We start from the raw sequence: 19,983 nt of genomic DNA, 5'->3' as shown, positions 1-19,983 counted from the left end.
CCTAGATTATGTCTCATTGTTGACTCTTTTAGATAAATTCACCCTGGTACATTCTGTGGCCTTTCATTATATAGGAGTTCACTTGAATTATGCCTTTCAATATATGTTCTCTTCCATTGTTTAGATTTTTCTTGTTAGGGATTCTAGTTATGTATAAGCTGGATCTCATATGTAACATCCCTAGTTCTCATTTTCTCTTCGATCTTCTTTAGTTCTTTATTTTATTGCATTGTATTTGCTGTTCTCGTTTTATCTTCTGTGTCTTCTTTATGTTTTGCATAATGTGTTGCCCTTGAGCTTTTTAAATTCTTATTTTTATTTCTGTGATGGTTTTACTTTTCCCCTCTACTTATTTCCTCAGTTATTACAGCTCATGCTTCCTCTCCTCTGTTTCAGTATTTCCTTCTTAATATCTGGCATTTATGCTTTGTGATTTTTCTGATAGAAGGGGTTGTTTTTATTTTAGGAATACTTTTATTCACAACTTTGTATATTCTGTGGCAATGTTGCTCTGGTGACTGTTTTTCATCTGTTAATAAAGTTTGCTGCTTTATTTTTCCTTTTTATAGCACTTTTGTATTGGTGCTATGCTGCTTGTTGAATTTTCCTCATTGAATGCTCTGAATTTTGATTCATACCCAGATACATTCAAAGTTTTGTATTATACAAAGATACACTTCTCATTGAACGTGTTGAATCTTTCTATATCAGCTCTTGGCAAAAGATTCCTAAGGTAGGAAGAGGTCAGGATGATCTTCCACACTAGATGGTTTTTACAAAACAAAGACTCTCCTCTCCTTAGCAGATGTAAACTTCCCACAAATATGGCTTGTCTGTGTGGTTCTTAGCTATCCCTGATTCAGCCTTCTCTGAACCAGACTCAGGGGGCTTCTTCTGATATTCCACTCATTTCTATTCTTTCCCCCTCTGGTTCAGACAGTACGTATAACTTTGGCCTCTCAGAATGTTTCTGGACTTCAGAAGTGTTTTTGTTTGTTAGTTAGTTTGTTTTAAGTTTCTGATATTTACAACTGCTGGGTTCTCTTTCCTGAACTTTACTTTCTCCCATGGGTTCCTGTGCAAACTCAGTTGCTTTGGGCAGCGTTTACAGCAACAACTTTGGAGTCTGAGCTCCTGGTTCCACCAAATATAAGTTTGAATTTTTGTTTTGTGTTCTCCCTCCTGCCTTTGGCTGTGTTACAGGAATAAAGAGGGACTGCTGACTATGTGCAGCCCTGTTCCCACTGGATCTCAGGATTCTTTTTTTCTATTGTTTAGGAATCTAATAATTCTGGCATTGATTGGACGTTTTATATATAAATCTACATTCCTATCATGTATTAAGTCATTTATGGATGAAGTTATGAGAATAATTTGTAGACATCCAGATATATGTGTGCTTTGAGCAAAATTAAGTAAAAACATCAGGAAATTATAAACTTAATAAAATAAGATTGAGCTCATAAATCCAATGTTTTGAAAAGAAAGATGGACTAAAACATTTTTCTGGCAATAATTCTTTTCATTTGGTCTTTTCATGTTCTCTTTCCAACATGCAAATCAAACAAGAAATCAAAAAGCAGCTATATGGCATCATCAAATCCATGTTAAGTCCACATATGGTTTGGAAGTATTTGATATCTAGCTGCACATAAGCAAAGGCAGATGCTTAACATTTTTTTAGTCGACAGTACATTATTAATTCTTTTGGATGATACTAGAAGTATTCCACCTACCAGAATAGACCATTGTAACTTAACTCTATACCAGCAAATTTTAACCAATGTGCCATAAGAATTTTTAAAACATGTAATACCTGACTATTTAGTCAGGAGCACTGACCTCTTTTCCCTTAGATTGTCAGTTTTAAAAATGACAGCAGCCAACACAACAATAGCCAACCGGTGTGAATGAATCAAAAATCATACCTATTTTTTTGTCAGGTCAGTAAAAATATATATTTTGGTGTGCCGCAGAATTTTAGTAATTTGTTTTAATGTGTGCCATCAGATGAAAAAGGTTTAAAATCAGTGTGCTATGCTATGCTCCCAGAATATATATCCACTCTTCCTTTTGATCCTGAGAACCAGTCCCCCGTCCACTGGTCTTAATAAGAGGAGTGAACTTCTGGAGTCCATTCTAACTCAAATCCTGCTCCTTGGTACCTTGGAGCTGGTCTGGTCACCAGCGGTATGAGCCAGAGGTCTCCAGATGTTTAATGAGTCTTAGAGTGTTCTTAATTTTCGCTAGTGCTCTGGGAGTTGGGGTACTTCAAGAGCAAGTTCTAGGTTTATAGCTTATCTCTGAATTTTCACATACCTCACTTTACCTTTCTTAGCTCTTAAAATATGAATATTAATGCTTTCCTTGCTAGTTTCACAAACTTCATTTCCTCATTGAATGCTCTGAATGTGGATGTGAGGGTTAAATGCAAGTATGTGAAAATACTTTGTAAGCTGTAAGATACTAAACAAATATAAAGTTAGTATTATTTAATTTTGCTTGGTCACAGGTAGAGGGGAAAAGATAGCAAAAAAAAAAAAAAAAATCACTTATCCTGTAGTGACAGAAATCAGTGGAGAGAACACATGGTAAACTTCTAAAACTGTATTTATGTTTAATTTTCTTTATTAAGTTCCATGCTACCAAATTCTAAATGTCCACGTCTTTGTTAATTATGCATCAGAACTGGCATTGTAGCTTGACTGATCTACCTGGTCTGGGGAAAATATAAATGCCAACCAAAGTCTTGGACTTACTTTCCTGAATGATGTTTTATTAATACATTGGTACCAGCTGTGGCTGCAAAACATTTAAAGCAGCCATATTTAAATGCTTTAAAATCTAGTGAATACGATTTTTATTAGCCTAACAAAACTATGGCCAAATGAGACATATGATAGCAAGGCAAACGTTTGAACAAGTTTTTAAACACAATGGTGTGTAAAAAGTTAGAAGTAGATTTTTTTTTATCTTGCGAATTTTGATACTTTGACTCTAATCAGTGTGTCTTTGATTCTGATTTTCAAAACGAACTAGATTATAATTCAAATAGACCTCACATTTGGGTGAAAATTTTCTGGTGCATCAGACTTGTGCTGCACTGATTTGACATTGAAAGTCTGCTATGTTTCTGGGAAAAAGTCCTAGTGGACAACACTTTGTTCCCCGTTAAATGTACTCTGCACCTGTGTTTTAGAAACAGAGTTAGAGTTCATACTTAGTCACTGGATTGGAATTGCAAATAAAAACTGGGAGTCCGGCAGAATCCCACCTTTTAAATTTCTCTTCAGATCATTCAGCGAGTGAAATGAGAGTGGGGCAAGAAGTCTAGTTTCTAAGATTTCAAGGCCTTTGAACTAGTAGACCCCAGAAATGCCCTTGAACTACACATGAAAATGAAAGCAACTTAGACTGAGTATTCATTCAATTTCTATAATTAAAATTATCGATAAGAATATTTTGATAGCACTGCATTTACCACTATGAGTCAAGGAGTATGCTAAGTACTTGGCATATATTACATAATCTCATGACAACCCTATAAGGTAAGTATAATTACCCCACTTCACAGATCAGGTAACCAGAGATATTGAAAGCTTAAGCGATTGTTGAGGTCTATCCACAGAGCTTGTGTTCTTAATCATGATATCTCAGAATTCCTTCATCTAAGCATGCTATCTATTTTATGAATTTAGGCTTTTTAATATTGTGGCATGGCAGAACCTTATCACTTCCCTTTCAAAATTTTAAGGAAGATAAAGATTTGAGTAAATACATATGGACAGTATGGATATTTGTAGCACAATGCTAACTTTCAGGCTTCATATTGGTATTTTCCTTGAAGAATTCTTCTGACATATATGTATAGCATTAGGCCAAAGTTGAATTCTCTTAGCTCCCAATAGATGACAACATTTCACAAGCACCCATTTGACACACAAACATTCTGAGCTCAGGGTAATATCTAAGGTGAAAAAATGTGGAGAAAGAACTACCGAAGTTTGTGCCAACACAAGGCAGTTGTTTATTGTGATGTTATTCAACCAAACACATTCCTCCCAGAGATGCAAATAATTCTTTAGGTGAAAATATTTTCAAAATCCCATATTTGCACACCAGCAGTCCCTTCAGAGGACTGAAATGTCAGTTTGCTCACAATTCATGCAGTGGTAGTTATTTCAGTCTCTGAGCCTCTTTCTCAGCATGAGGGTAATTTGAGTTTAAAAAACTGTCGATTTTACTAATTTTATATTTGAAAGGGACATGAGTTGGTAATAAATGTTTTATTAATTTTTTCATCTTACAAAGTTTATCTGTTCTTATATGTAATAGGATTGTCTTGAAATAAAAATTTTTATAACTATTTGATTTGACTACTATGTATTTTTATTTTTATTTTTTTATTATTATTTTTTTTGACATCTGTAATACTTTTAATAAAGATAACTTAAACAAACACACAAACAACAAAAAAGAGGCTTTATATACAATCTTAATCTCCTTTTCAATATCCTGGAGGCGTATCTGGAGCAATAGTTGTAGTACTGAATATACTCTAATGTCAATCTTTTACGATGATTTCTGTATTAATGCGAATCACATTTTTGTGAGTCAACTCTATGGATTTTTTGGTCTTAGCAGATAACATGCTAAGAAGATCATATCCACAAGTGTCTTGCCGTAAGTATCGAACTTTTCAGAGCTGTGTCCTTTGTGAAGATTCATTTTTAGTTACCAAGATCTTTTTCTCTGTCGTTCATCCCCATGCCTGAGATTTGCAGTAATGCAGGACCAATTTACCATCACTGCCAAAACACTCATAGAGGGTTCCAACTTCCCGGTCAGGGGAAGGGGCAAATGACTGACTCACATAAATAAACAACTGTTCTGAAGCCACACGTTTAAGGAACTTTTTGATGAAGTCAATGAGTCCTTGGATGGTTCGGGTTCGCTCTACAGCCCACTTCTTTGTTTTCATTATAGGGGTGTCTCCCACAGCCTTTAGCAGGATTATCAATTTTTTTCTTGGTGTCGCCGGCAGGTTCCTCTGTTCCCGGGGAGACTGCAGCGGAAGAAGGGGGCTCCGGCGTGGCTGTTCCTGGGGAGACGTCCGTAGGCCCTTCGCCGTCCGCGACACCTGAAGGAGGGAGTGGGAGCACGGCCTCCGGCTCCTCAGCCATCTTGTTCAGTGGGAGGCGAGAGAGGAAGTGGGGGGGCTCAGCGTGCAGTGGGCGGGCTTTGCGCCAGGAAGTCGCTGGGCTGGCGACGGCGAAAGGGGACCGAACTCTACCGTGAGAGTTGAAATCGCCGGATACCTTCTTTGTGGAGCCCATCGTAGAACCCTGACCATTAAGACTGCGACTACTGTTTTTCCACAGCAGCACGCCTCGGGCAGGGGACGGGGTCTGCGTCGCAACAGACCTTGGAGCCCGCAGGAACCCCTCTGGCCAGTCTCTACTATGTATTTTTAGTTCAGTATAGACGTCTGTTGAAGGTCACTAGTCATGTGAGTATACACAGGCATATTGTTGCCTAAAGTTGAACATATATGGAAGTCAGACAGTTGCTTAATAAACTATGAGGCATGCCACCAGGTGATTTCTTTCTTGATGGGGATATTAAAGGGCATTTCCATGTTCCATTACCATGTGCATGTTAAATGCAAGGCTCATATGACCAATACCCAGTCATGGAGATCACAAGGTTTTTCTAATGAGTATAATAAGATTGCATTTCAGTGAGTGTTTTCTATTCTGTTTGTGATAAATACTTCTGGTTACCAATTTGATAGGCAGGTCATCTTGCCCTCGTAACTGACTTTGGAAATGTAAGGGATTCTGCCATTAATAAAAATATAGGAAGACCCGAACTTCTATACATTAAAAAAGTTACAGTATTTTTAAGTCTTAGAACAACATATACTATTTTTGGCAATATGCAATGACATATAACAAAGCAATATGTGAAATCAGGATTTTTTTGTTGTTAAGGGTGCGGGTTAAGAGACATCTTTTTTTTTCATATTTTAATGTTTCTTTTTTTTTTAAATAAATCTTTATTGTTCAGATTATTACAATTGTTCCTCTTTTTTCCCCCATAGCTCCCCTCCACCCGGTTCTCACCCCACCCTCTGCCCTTACCTGCCCCCGTCCTCATCCATAGGTGTATGATTTTTGTCCAGTCTCTTCCTGCAACCCCCATACCCCGTTCCACCCGAGGATTGTCAGTCCACTCCCTTTCTATGCCCCTGATTCTATTATATTCACCAGTTTATTCTGTTCATCAGATTTTTTATTCACTTGATTTTTAGATTCACTTGTTGATAGATAAGTATTTGTTGTCCATAATTTTTATCTTTACCTTTTTCTTCTTCCTCCTCTTCTTAAAGAATACCCTTCAGCATTTCATATAATACTGGTTTGATGGTGATGAACTCCTTTAGCTTTTTCTTATCTGTGAAGCTCTTTATCTGACCTTCAATTCTGAATGATAGCTTTGCTGGGTAGAGTTATCTTGGTTGTAGGTTCTTGCTATTCATCACTTTGAATATTTCTTGCCACTCCCTTCTGGCCTGCATAGTTTCTATTGAGAAATCAGCTGACAATCGTATGGGTACTCCCTTGTAGGTAACTAACTGTTTATCTCTTGCTGCTTTTAATATTCTCTCTTTGCCTTTTGCTCTTAGCATTTTAATTATGATGTGTCTTGGTGTGGTCCTCTTTGGATTCCTTTTGTTTGGGGTTCTCTGCGCTTCCTGGATTTGTAAGTCTATTTCTTTCACCAGGTGGGGGAAGTTTTTGGTCATTATTTTTTCAAATACATTTTCAGTATCTTGCTCTCTCTCTTCTTCTGGCACCCCCATAATTCTGATGTTGGCACGCTTGAAATTGTCCCAGAGACTCCTTATACTATCTCATATTTTTGGATTCTTTTTTCTTTTTGCTCTTCCGGTTGAGTGTTTTTTGCTTCTTTGTATTTCAAATCTTTGACTTCATTCTTGCAATCTTCTAGTCTGCTGTTGGATCTCTGTATATTATTTTTTATTTCAGTCAGTGTATGCTTAATTTCTAGTTGGTCCTTTTTCATATCCTCGAGGGTCTCACTAAATTTATCAGTCTTTTCTAGAAAATTCTTGAAAAACCTTATAACCGTGGTTTTGAACTCTATATCCAGTAGTTTGCTTTCCTCCATTTCTTTCATTTATGACCTGTTTCTTTGTCTCCACATTTTGGCTGCTTCCCTGAGTTGACAGAGTGGCTTTGTGTGGTAGGTGTCCTATAGGGCCCAGTGGCTCAGCCTCCCCAGATACCTGAGGTGGACACTCTTGGTGCACCCCTTTGTGGGCTGTGTGCACAGTCCTGTTGTAGTTAAGCCTTGATTGTTGTTGGTATCACTGGGAGGAATTGACCTCCAGGCCAATTGGCTGTGAAGATCAGCTGTGTCTATGATGGGAGAATTTCTATGCTGGAGACACCCTTAGGAGGCAAGACTTGCTTCAGTGGGGCTTTGGTGCTCACTGAGTCTGCCCCCTGAGTGTGTCCCTTATGGATCTGAGGAATTGTTTTCTGGATGGTCCTACTCTGACCCCTGGGTACACTGGCTCTTGCATCTCCAAGGATATGCTAATTTAGCCTCTGCCTGCAGCCACCCAGCAGGAGCTATGGAGAGATCTGCAGATTCCTCTTCTTTTTTTGGGTTTTGGAGGTGCCCAGATGCGGCCCAGCTGTGAAGCAATGCAAGCTGCTGTGGGGCCTTGGGCCTTCTTTTGGATGTTCTTCGTATCTCTGACTCAGCTGCAGTTTGTTAGGTAAGTTTAGATTTCTAAGGACCAGGCCATTCATATGCAAAAGCCTCTGCGCACAGCTTGGATGGGGCGGAGTCTCAGGGCAGAGCAAACAGCAATGGCTTCCCGTCAGCCCTGCCCTAAGAGGCTCCCGGGTCTCAGTGTCCCTTGGTAATCGCTGCAAGCACCTCTGAGAGAAAGCTGCCCTCCAGTTCCGCCCACTGCCAGACAGTCCATTTTCTCTCAGTATGAATTTGGGTCCCCAGAGTCTCGCCCAGAACTGGAGTTCAGAGCAGCCAGGAGCTTGTGTCTCCCTCCGGATTGAAAAAACCAGCTGCGTACTCAGTTGCCAGCCCTCTCCGTGTGCGCGCCTCCGTACCTCTGCACTTTACTTCTGCAGTTCTTCTGAGTCTCAGTGTGCTTTTCTCTTTCCTTCTAGTTGTAGAATTTCCACTCGCCAGCCTACCTGTGGTTCTGGATGATGTCCGTTTTGTCCTTTAGTTGTAGTTTTGAAATTGTTGTGAGAGGCAGCAAGTTCAGGTGTTTACCTATGCCGCCATCTTGGTTTCTCCTTAAGAGACATCTTAATAAATTACTAATTTCTGCAACTTTTCCCATACTCCTTCCCCTTCACAGGGGACTAAGAAGTGTGGGGAGTTAAGAGGAAGAGCTCATAAGTAGGAAGCCTTCTGGAAATCTTTGGCATTATAAGGAGTTTTGGGGTCAAGTTCTGCCACCTTCTTCTGAAATGATCCTGCCAAGATGGTACTCTTACTTCTCCAGATGAGGATGAACTAGAAGTAAAAAAAGCCCCATAGACCAGACTTCTGCATGTTTCATAGAATTCTAGCTCAGGTCAGGAGATGTTAATGGGAAAAAACTTTCTGACCCTTAGTAACCATGAGACATATTAGAGAGAAGAGCTTAGTCCCTGTTGACTGATTTAGGGCAACTAAATTAAGCTTTCTAAGCCTCAGTTTCCTCTTCTGAAAAACAAGGTTGTGATACATATGTGTCATAGGGTTGTTTGAGAGTTGAGGAAAACAAAACATGAAAATACTTAACACAGTTCCTAGCATATATTAAGCTTTCACTAAATGGCAACTATTCTTTATTTTTAATAAAGACATACAATGGCTCAGCCATGGGTTGGCATATGAAACTCTTGTTCTTGCCAGAAGCAGTCAAGCTAGGAATAATAGTTTATTTGGTTGGGTGTGTGTCAAATTTGCTGTGGGGAAAAAGTCTCAGAACACTGTACAGATGCACCAACAATAACAACAACGAACTCAAAGAAGCAAAATCCACAGATTTTTCATTATCACATCTATAACCACCCATGTGGTGCATCTGCAATATTAGTTGAATTAATGAGTCATCTATGCTGGAAAAAAACACAATTGTTTGCTATCGATAAATGCATCCCATCATTTATCTTACCGTTCATTGTCTTTTCTCTAGAGAATAACTTCAAAAAATTGTGTGTTTTTTTATAGTGCAGTTTTAATTTACATTCTAAAATTGTAAACAGAGGAGAATGAAACAGTGAAAATCCACAGGCCTCCTTATAATATTTGGATAAAAGAAATAACTGGGCACTTGGTACTGTGGTGATAATTGCGGAATATGAAGTGTAGTTTTGTTTGCTGAAAGTCCACAGATTGCCAAGGCATGGGGCCACGAGTTTGACATGCTTGACACCATGAGATCTATAGTCTTTTGGTAAAACATGAGTCCTAATTTCAAAGCACTCTTATTTCTACTGGCATGATCAAAGGCATTTATGATACACTCACTATTTATGAAACACTGTGCTAGACTGCAGTTACTGAGAAACTAGGAAGGATCTTTCTCCTATAAAGGCTTATTATCTAGCTAGAAGAGACTGAGTTCTTTGAGGACAAAACTGTATTTTATAGTAGCCTGGCTGTAGGATAAGGATGTAAAATATAAAAATATTCGACCAGCCCCTACCTGTTGGATCATTCATTGCACTCATTTTGTATTCAATCTTTAATGTGCATTTGAATCACCCAGGATCTTGTTAATAAGCAGGTTCTGATTCTGTTGGTCTAGGTTGGGGGTCTAAGATTCTTGATTTATAACAAGGTTTCAGGTGATGCCAATGCTGCTGGCCTAGAGACCACACTGAGAAACATCTCTGGAGCAGTGGTTCTCAAATTGGCTCCACATGTAAATCACCTGGGGGACTTTAAAAATTTCTGATGCCTCCAATGCTCTCTATGGGTGGGAAATGTCCCCGCCCCCCCCCCCCCCCCCCCCCCGCTTCCCTCCACAAGAATTTGGGAGCTGTAATCCTTCATCAGGCTTCCTGGCCTTAGTCAATAGTGGTCAAGTTGCCCTGGCTGGTTTGGCTTAGTGGATAGGCAGGAGTCCTCAAACTACGGCCCGCGGGCCACATGCGGCCCGCCGAGGACATTTATCCGGCCCGCTGGGTGCCGCTGCCTGTCCTGCTTAGCACCCGACTCGTTCTGCGCCCGCAGTGTGTATAGGAATTTGTTCATAGTGTTTTTTTAAAACTATAGTCCAGCCCTCCAATGGTCTGAGGGACAGTGAACTGGCCCCCTGTTTAAAAAGTTTGAGGACCCCTGGAGAGCGTCTGCTGCGGACTGAAGGGTCCCAGGTTCGATTCTGGTCAAGGGCATGTACCTTGGTTGCGGCCACATCCCCAGTAGGAGGTGTGCAGGAGGCAGCTGATCGATGTTTCTCTCTCATCGATGTTTCTAACTCTCTAACCCTTCCCCTTCCTCTCTGTAAAAAACCAATAAAATATATTAAAAAAAAATAGTGGTCAAGGGGGAGCCCACATGCTTAGAGTAAGACCACTTCTCTCAAGGCTTGGGGATGCCACATGCTGCCTGTAAAGTTGATGGGAAGGAAAGAAGATGAAAGACAAGAATTTATGTGTCATCAGAATCATGCAGTCACTCTAAAACTGTTCCAAGTATCCCTCCAAGCCATGTTAATAGACTAAGGTTCTGTGGTGTTTCTTAAGTCCTTTTGAACTACAGCTTAAAAGAAATTGCATTTGTCTGAGTTTTCCATGTTGTGCTATCATAGCCTATATAATAAAGATGTAATATGCAAATGGTCGTTATGCCGTGAAGCATAACTATTGACCACGTAATGACCAGATCATGGATCAGCAGAAGGGTGGGGCAGTGAGCTACAAGTGGGCGGCGGAGAGCTACAGGAGGGGGCAGGGCAGCAAGCTATGAGGAGGGAGCTACAGGAGGGCGGGGCAGTGGGCGGAGAGCTACAGGAGGGTGGCAGCGAGCTACTGGCGAGCTACTGGCACATGGATTCGTGTGCAAGGCTACTAGTGTGTTTATAACAGTCTCTTCCTGGTACATTAGTAAGTCTCATTAATGTTAGGTCTTATTATCACCTAAGGTTAAATATTAAATGGGAACATAGGAAAATAAAAGCATTTCAATGACTTGTATGTCAGCTACTAAGAGACAAGGCATAAAGGAAGATAATTCCCTGTGATCAAATTCCTTCTCTTAAATTTTTATTTTGAAAAAATATAATCCTTCAGAAAAGCTGAAAAAGTTAGTACAATAAAACCCTTCACATAGAGTCAACCACTTTTAAATATGTTGCTATATCCTCCCCTGTTGCCTTTGTTGAACCATTCGAAAAAAGTAGACATTATGGCACTGCACCCCAGAATACTTCAGTATGTGTCACCTAAGAACAAAGAGATTCTCATAAATAACTATAGTAGCATTATCATGATCAAGAAATTTAATATACAATCCATATTCAAAATGTGCCTATTGAAATAATTTTTTTTTAAAAAAATATATGTTTTTATTGATTTCGGAGAAAGGAAGGGAGAAGGAGAAATAGAAACATCGATGAGAGATAAACATCGATTGGCTGCCTCCTGCATGCCCCCTACTTGGGATAGAGCTCACAACCCTGGCATGTGCCCTGATGGGGAATGGAACCAGTGACCTCTTGGTGCATGGGACGATGCTCAACCAACTGAGCCACACTGGTTGGGTAAAATAAAAATGTTTTTTTATAACTTTTTAAAAACCTTAAATATCAATAAGCTATATAAGTTGACAATTCTCAAAGAATTATATTTTCTTCCATTTGCAGTATGGACTTAGAAATCTTTGTGCCTTTCCCCCAGGTTTACCAAAATAATACTATAGGTAAGATACAGTAACATTGCTTTGGATCAAGAAGTATTTAATTAGGGAATTCTTTTCTTGGGCCAATTTATCAGACCCCTGGAAGACAGAAAATTATATCTTTAGAGTATCAAGTAGTTAATACACAGTGTTATCTTTTTTCTGTATTAGTAGCTTTTAACTTTACCTGAAGATACTGAAATATGTGAGGAAATCACTATTGAGGTCAGATAAGATGGATGTCTCTCATTTTCTAAGCAGAGTTTTCTTTTATGATCAATTGATTTATATATCTTCCTGGCTACATGTGAAATACTTCTAATGCTACTCTGCCAAGACTTTTCAACAGCTCCTTTTAGCTTGATTAATGACCTTTTAATGGCAGTAAAATTATATGTAAATATGTAATCTTAGAAATTGAGGTATTTTTGTGTTTGTTTGTTTTTTACTCTCATTAGGAAATATTTTAGGCTGATAGACCCTTCAGACATTTTCTTTGAAACTATTGATTTGAACCAATCTTTCACCAACCATTGCTGTTCCAATCCTGCTACTGTGCCTTTGGAACACATAATCTACCATGTTTTGTTGAATTATTAATTTATAATAACTACCTCATAGGACTGTTAGGAGGATTTAATGAGACAATGCATATAGCATGCTTAGCACAATGCCTGGAACACAGTAATCTCTCAATAGATGACAGCCATTATCTATATACTGTATATAAAAGGCTAAGTGACCAGCCGACTGGCCAACCAGCTGGTAACTATGACGTGCACTGACCACCAGGGGCAGACGCTCAACGCAGGAGCTGCCAAGCAACAGCAACTTTACAGAGTGCCCTCTCGCACTCCAGGACCCCTCGGGGGATGTCAGACTGCCAGTTTCGGCCCGATCCCCGCCCGCTTGCCAGGCTAAGGGACCCCCACCTGCCAGAGGGATCTCGCTCACTCCACAGATGCCCTTCGAGCCCCGGTGCCACCCCAGGTGCAGCCTGCTAGGGAGGGACCACGGGAGGTTAGCTTCAGGGCGTATCCAGCCCGTCTCACCCAGTCCTGCCCCGCCGGCCACCTTCTAATTAATTTCCTTTCAATGCACATGAATCCATGCAATGGGCCTCTAGTTTTAATAATAACTTCCTTTTATTATTATTATTATCACTACTATTATTTTGGTTAAATGTTCCAGGCAAAAGGAATAGCATATATAAAGACGGCGTGGGTGAGAAGGCCAGCAGGGTGGGTTTGGGGAGAGCATACACAGAGTGGTTCAGGACTGGACTCGCATGAGGATTCAAATCCTGGCTCTGACATTTCCTTGCTGTGTGACACTGGAAAGTTTATTTCCTTATTTTCAAAATGGGGATAATAGTAATACCTGCCTCCTGGGGATATGATGGGGATTAAATTAGAAAATAAGGCAAAAGTGCTCAGCCCCATGCCTGACATGTATTCAGTTTCAGTAAGTTTAAGCTAAAATTAAAACAATAGGTCAAGAAGACTACATAATTGAACTTTCCTAGTGATAGCTGCTACCTTCCAGTAAAGTGTGGCTTTTGTTACTTTCTAAATAGTTTGTTTTCACTTTTAGGATTATTTAGAGTGTTTCTTAGTTTCTAGTAGTTTTTATTCCTCTTTTTATTGTTGATTTCTAGGCCTTCAGAAGTCTTCTAGAACAGGGAGCATAGCACAGAACTATAGGTTCATTGCGACGTGGTCACCCTAATGTTTATGTGAAGTAGCTAATGATTGGAAAAAGAAACAAATATGACAAAGACTATCTCTTTCAGATCCTATAGCCATTTGGTCAAGGGATGCTGCTACTGGTGGTAAGCCTGTCTGACTTACAAAGTTTTTTTATTTCTTTAAGTCTTTTCAAGTCCCTAGGTGGGTGCCAGTGTTGCTGTCCTCTTTCCTTTGAGCTGGATTCACTTTCACTGGCTCCTGAGTCCTGCGTTTGGACATTTGCTTCAGGAAACCTGAATTATTTTATGTAAGTCATTTGAAGAAGCAGAGTATCAACTGTTCTTTCTTTAGTTTCCTTGTAAATCTATTTCTAACTTATCCATTAATTTTCTTCTATCCATTTGGTGTCTAAATCTTACTATAGATTCTTTGGAAATAAAATTAAAAAGCATATCTGTATCCATTTTGTTAAAATGGGCACTTTTGAAATATTCTTCAATAAATAAAATTCCTTTGTTCTGTCAGAACTTCAGTTCATAAAAGCCATTCTCTAAGAATTATTCTACCAAGAAGCATTACTTAATTATAGATAGCCAATCTTAAAACAACAGCAATTTTTGTTTAGTGATGGCTCAGCATGAGATAAAATAGAGCTCTTCCCCTATCTGGCCTCTTAGGCAAACCCTTGAATAGAATATGACTTCTTTTATTTTTTGGTCTGTAATCTTTTGATTTAAATGTTTGATGGGCTGATGTTGATGGGTTTTTTCTCTCTCATAGAATCATTAAGACCTTACATGAAAGGTGTCATTTAAGATAAAAGTTTTGTTCTATTTTTAAACACAGTGAATGAACAAATGTTCATTAAGGTAAGGAACATTAGACTAAATTAAAAGTACACTGGATTACTGACTCTTTTGGAAATTTTTCTAAACTACATGATTTAGTCAAACAAAATTATTAGCTCTCTTTTTTTCAAAGTAAACCGTCTCTAAATATAAATTATACTGAGCAACATATGTGATTGTAAAGTATAAATAGTATAAATAGAGTTTCGTTGGCATATACAGTGGCATACACAAATATCCGTGTACAAACATAGGGTGGGACTCCGTGCCCTTTCATTTCGCAGTTGGAAATTGAGACCTGGTAAGGGTGATAAATATTGGAATTAGAGTCCTGATAGCAGAGCATGAAGAACATTTAGTCTTCTAATTTAGGACCTGAAATAGATCCTACTGAGCCACGTTTCTCTCTCCAGGTCGATGTTCACTCTCTGCTGTTGCATGTTGTGCCACTGAAGGGGCAATAGCAACGGTCTCGGGACCATCTTCTGGAGAAAAGCAACACCATGGACATTTCCTGCTGGCAAGGGGCAATTCAGGGTAGCTGCTGGCTTGGCCTGGGGAGTGCAGGCCTGTTGTGATATTTCACATGCATGGGCAGCACCAAAAAGGGGCTGAGTTTCTGCATGAAAATAATTTATATCAAAGCACATTCTAAGAACAGCATTATTCTAGTGATCATTTGGCTTCTGATTTCAGCCTCTTTCATTCATTTAAAAGAACTTTAACAAGTGGGTCTGGAGTATGTACTTACCATAGTACCCGGAGGCAGACGTGCCACAAAGACCAAATCTGCATGGAGGCATTCACGTAGTAGCCATTATATTATGGGCAGCTGCAGCAGCAGTCTCTACACTTGGTGCCAAGCTAAGATTTTCCATTTCAGACTAGAATTCATTTTAGTCACTGAGTGCTCAAGGATAGAGGTGAAATCTGCACGCTTGCCTGGATTCCACAACCACGTCTATTAGAAACATCAGCCGTTTCCCTCTCTGGGCTTTAGTCTCTCCAGTCTTTATTAAAACTGCACACATGGTCCTCTAATTCTTGTTCTGTTTACTTTCTGCAACTTCCTTCCTATCATCTGAGTGCTTTCTGATTTTAAATAATAACCATGAAGCTCTTTGAACAGTAAGAGTTCAAAAAGTAAAGCATTAAATAATTAAAAATTAAATAGTTATATAATTATTTTACCACTTCTTGTACCTACAATTAAAAGAGGTGAACTTTTCCCCACATACTGTAGCATCTGAGTAAAGAATCTATGCTAATGAAAACAGAAGCACCAAATATAGTTGATTCCTAGAAGTATATTGGGACATTTTTATAATTCGTTTCAGAGAGTGTTTTGAGCATTTTACATAAAGACCACAAAGGATCTCAAATGAATTAGCAAACTCTATTTGTAAAAAATGAAACCCCATAATTTATATGTATATTTGGCATTCGCTTTGCTAAAACACCATGTCTTGGGCTATATAGTGACTTCAGTGCCTTCCGGCTCCTTTTTGTCGTTGTCTCAGAGAGCCTTGCTCTGATCTCCAAAAAATCATTAGTTCATCCTGCCACCCAAGTCCATTATCCTTACTGTCTTTAAGCACAAAACTGTATTTGCTATTTCATATTTACTTATTTATCATTAAATATTAAGTTATTGGTAAAAACGTTATTGGCTAGAGCTTCACTTCTGTAGTGCAAACTTAGGAGAGCTGTATCTATCCTAACTTGTTCATTGCCTCGTCTTTGGCACTCAATAAATTGTTGGTACAGAGGCCACAAACATGTAGATATTCCATAAATATCTGAAGATGAATAATCAGTCAATCAATTAACAAAAGCAACAGGCACTAAGTCATGGAGCTCCTAAAACCATAGCCTATTCTGGGAACTGTAAGAGCTAAATACTGAGGGCTATGTGCAATGATAACAGCATTCACTTAACACTTCTTCTGTGTCTGGCACTATCTAAAACTTTTTATTTACCTTATCTCATTGAACCCATGACAACCTTGTGAGGTCAGTACTATTATTATCCTGGATGAGGAGGCCAAGGATGAGGAGGCCAAGGCAGAGATCTTAAGGGCAAATGCCAGTCAATAACATAACCCAGATAGATAGATTTCCAGACCATCAAAAGGCCATGGAAGGAGCTATTCTGTGGTCAATGACAGGACATTGGAGATTGTCAGCAAGTTTTGTGTTTAGGAGGATCCTTATGGGGCAACATAGAGAACAGAACAGAAGAGGCCAAAAGGGAAGCTCCCTGACTTGAGGGGGCTGTTAAAATACTCCTAGCAAGAGACCATGACAGAGACTCCAAGAAAGGCAAGAGGGGTGGGATATAAAGAATTGCCTAGGAGGCAGATAGAATTTAGTAACCAACTGCTTATGGGTGAAAAGGAGAGAGTCGCTGAGCATGACTCAGAGGATGGATGTGTGATTTACATGTCTGTTATCTTGCATCTTTCATATACTCCCCGTCCCTAGTATTTGTCATAGGATTCCCAAAGCCATTACTCATGCCTGCAGATCCTTGGTGAACTGGGAAGGCCTGAGAGTCAGCACATGAAATATTTGGGCTATTGTAGTTCGTAAGATCAGGCCACATCACGGATATGAAGCATTAACATGGAAATAAATCAGGGACAAATAGCTTCCTTCCATCATAGTTTCACCTTGTAGACTTAATCGTGTTTTCACTGATGTTGCAAAAGTAGCATTTCAAGTCTTATTTATCTCCTGTGAAGCCAAGGCAGGAGTTAGGTTTTGTGTGTGTGTGTTGCTTTATTCTATTTTCAGAGTATTGGTAGATTTTTGAAGCTGCATTAAATGTTCAACTAGTTCCATTGTTCCTGGTGACTTAGTCATGCTACATAGCCCATATTGCACACAGTCAGACCTCTTGAGAAGGGTCTGTGTTCGTGGTGTACTCAACGATGTGCTTCTGGCCACTCCTTGATACGAGTCAGAACTCCACTCCTTACAGCTGTAGCTTCCCTTGCACTCCCCCACCACACACACACACACACACACACACACACACACACACACACACACACACACACACACACCATACCACCACACTCCCGCACACACAGGAAGCAACACTGCCTTTTTGCCCTGGGGAGGCTTTCTTGAAAGATACTTCTGAGACTCTGCTTTGCCCCAGAGATGTTCCCAGTTCTTAAACACGAATCAAGGCAGGCTTCTACCAGCACACCAGCCTGTCCTGTGACAGACTGCTCACTATACAGATTCTGAGCAACTCAACCCTGAAATAGAACACTAAGCTCTTTAAGTTGTTTGTATTGTCTCCAGCCAGTTAGATGTTTGAAGGGAACTGCTAACCAACAAATAATGGTTTCCAAAGGAAACCTCCCAGTTCAATGAAAGAGTGTGTCTTCCTTATTATGGGAGATGCCGTGTTATAAGTGGGTGTTTTATGCTCAGCTGAATTAAAAAAAAAAAAAGGTCAGTCTTAAAAACTGTTAATGAAAGAACACATGGCATAAATTATACCGTAAACTCCAAACAGCTCTGAAATTATAAACATTGCTTAGTCAAGACTTTTCTCTTAACGATGCCCTGATGTCGCTGGCATAGCCCAGTGATTCGGGTCCGTGTTATTTTACTTGAAAGGAGGAATTTCTTTTCCAGAAAGAGTCTCTCTAAGAAAAGCTGTCTTCCTGGCGAACTTTGTGAAACATCTTGCTCCAGTGGCCTGTGTCATGTCTTGCCTGGGGCCAGGGCCAGGCAGGATGAGATGGAGGAGAAGGTTAAAGGAAAGAGTCATGTGATGAGGAGAAACTGCAGGCTTGGTCCTGACACAGACAGGAGCTGACTCAAGTCAGTGGGAACTCTGAGTAAATAGAGACTGTCAGGACTCTGAGCCAACATCCTTGAGACTGCTGCAGAGTAAGCATTAAATTCAGAAGGTCTTCCTTCACGTGCCTATCCGAACAGCTCTCTAGGGTTGGGGCAGCAGAAATGTCTTCTGAAGGATAAGAATAATATTTACATCATTTACAACTGTCTTTTATTAAGCACTTATTAGAGGCCAGGCATCTGGCCAAATACTTTATGTACAATATCTTACTGAATTTTAACCCTTGATTTAAGTACTGTTGTTATTTCTTCATAACAGATGGCTCAGAGAGGTTAGCCTTTGCCCAAGGTTATACAGCAAGTACTCAGAAGCCAGGATTCTAGCACAGGTCAGTCTGGCTCAAACCTATACAATACACTATTAAAAGCTATGGGGTATTTTGTCCACAGGGATAATGAAGAAAATGTGTGTGAAAGTGTTTTGGAGGCAGCGAATGCTATAGAAGTGCTAGTGAAGGGCTCTGGAGTCAGAAGAGCAGACACACCCCACTTCTTAATAGCTCCGAGTGTAAGTTTTGTCAGTAAGATGCTTGTATCCCAGTCTTGCTCAGAATACTGGAGAATCAAGTTGGAGAGCAAAGACCAGCTCATCTTTGGTCATCATGATGAGAGCCTTTCCTCTCAATGCTGATCTATAGCAAATTCCCCGCTCTTCTTCAGTCTGATTTCGCTAGAGTCCCCTTTATCCTAATCTTTTCTCACATGCTGACTCCATACAGACTTGGTTAGCAGGGAAAACGAGAGACACTGTGAATGGTTTGGTCTAGCACATCCCACTATTGGAACAGGGATGTGTGTGCCTGCTCTGTAGTTTATGGAAAGGTAACACTATATCTATAAACAAAGACTCTCTGTGACATGAAAAAGAAAATTTAAATGAGCAGAAACATTATTTTTCTAACTCCAGGACATTTTCTTCTGGCCAGAAATGAGTTAGGCAATTGCTTTAAGCAGCACACCTCTCTAATCGGACAGATCCCTGCCACATGGGGATGCTTTAGTGCAAATGTTCCGTGAGTCTCTGAGTTCATTTATATGGCAAATCTCCCTGTGTCATACTCACTCATTCAGTGAATGTTTATTAAGCCTGTAGTCTGTGCCAGGTGCTGTGCTGCTTAGATGATAAACAGTCCTGGCCTCAGAAGGGGTCACAATATAGTGGGGAATTACAGTAAAAACAAAAAGTTCATCATAGAACATGGAATATGTTCTGAGAACATTGTGAATATAGTGCGAAGGCAATGCAGGAAAGGGAAACTGTAACTGCCTGTAATTCAGGGAAGATAGGGTAGAGTCAGTGTAGCTCCCATCTCTGTGAATCCAATAGCAGACCTCAGAGAAGCAGGAGGCAGACCGGTGTGGTTCCTAGCTTTTGATTCATTTCTCATTCTCAACAGCAGACTGGGGTCTGTTGAAAGGCTAGACAAATAAGCATCTCAGTCAAATCTAATATTTTCACTCCTTGGGATTTTAATGAATGATCAGTGACATTCACTGAGTCTATACCAGGTGCTGTACACAAAGGGAAGTTACTTGCATGTCACCTTACAGGTGGTACCTGATTCAGCATGAGCAAATGCAAAAGCTTTATTTAGTTTCATCAGCTTCTG

The 19,983-nt window shown here is 39.8% G+C and overlaps 1 pseudogene across 1 annotated transcript; it reads right to left on the bottom strand.

Moving 5' to 3' along the window:
* Positions 1-4,684: 4,684 nt before the first annotated feature.
* On the bottom strand, positions 4,685-5,183 carry LOC308241880 (ubiquitin-like protein ATG12; annotated as a pseudogene). The gene has a single exon. The product of its transcript is annotated as a ubiquitin-like protein ATG12 (transcript).
* Positions 5,184-19,983: the final 14,800 nt, after the last annotated feature.

Source organism: Plecotus auritus (genome assembly GCF_963455305.1).
Source record: "Plecotus auritus genome assembly, chromosome: 2".
Classification (NCBI taxonomy): domain Eukaryota; kingdom Metazoa; phylum Chordata; class Mammalia; order Chiroptera; family Vespertilionidae; genus Plecotus; species Plecotus auritus.
Note: the sequence above shows the minus strand (reverse complement) of the source record. Positions and strands in the feature narration are given on the sequence as shown.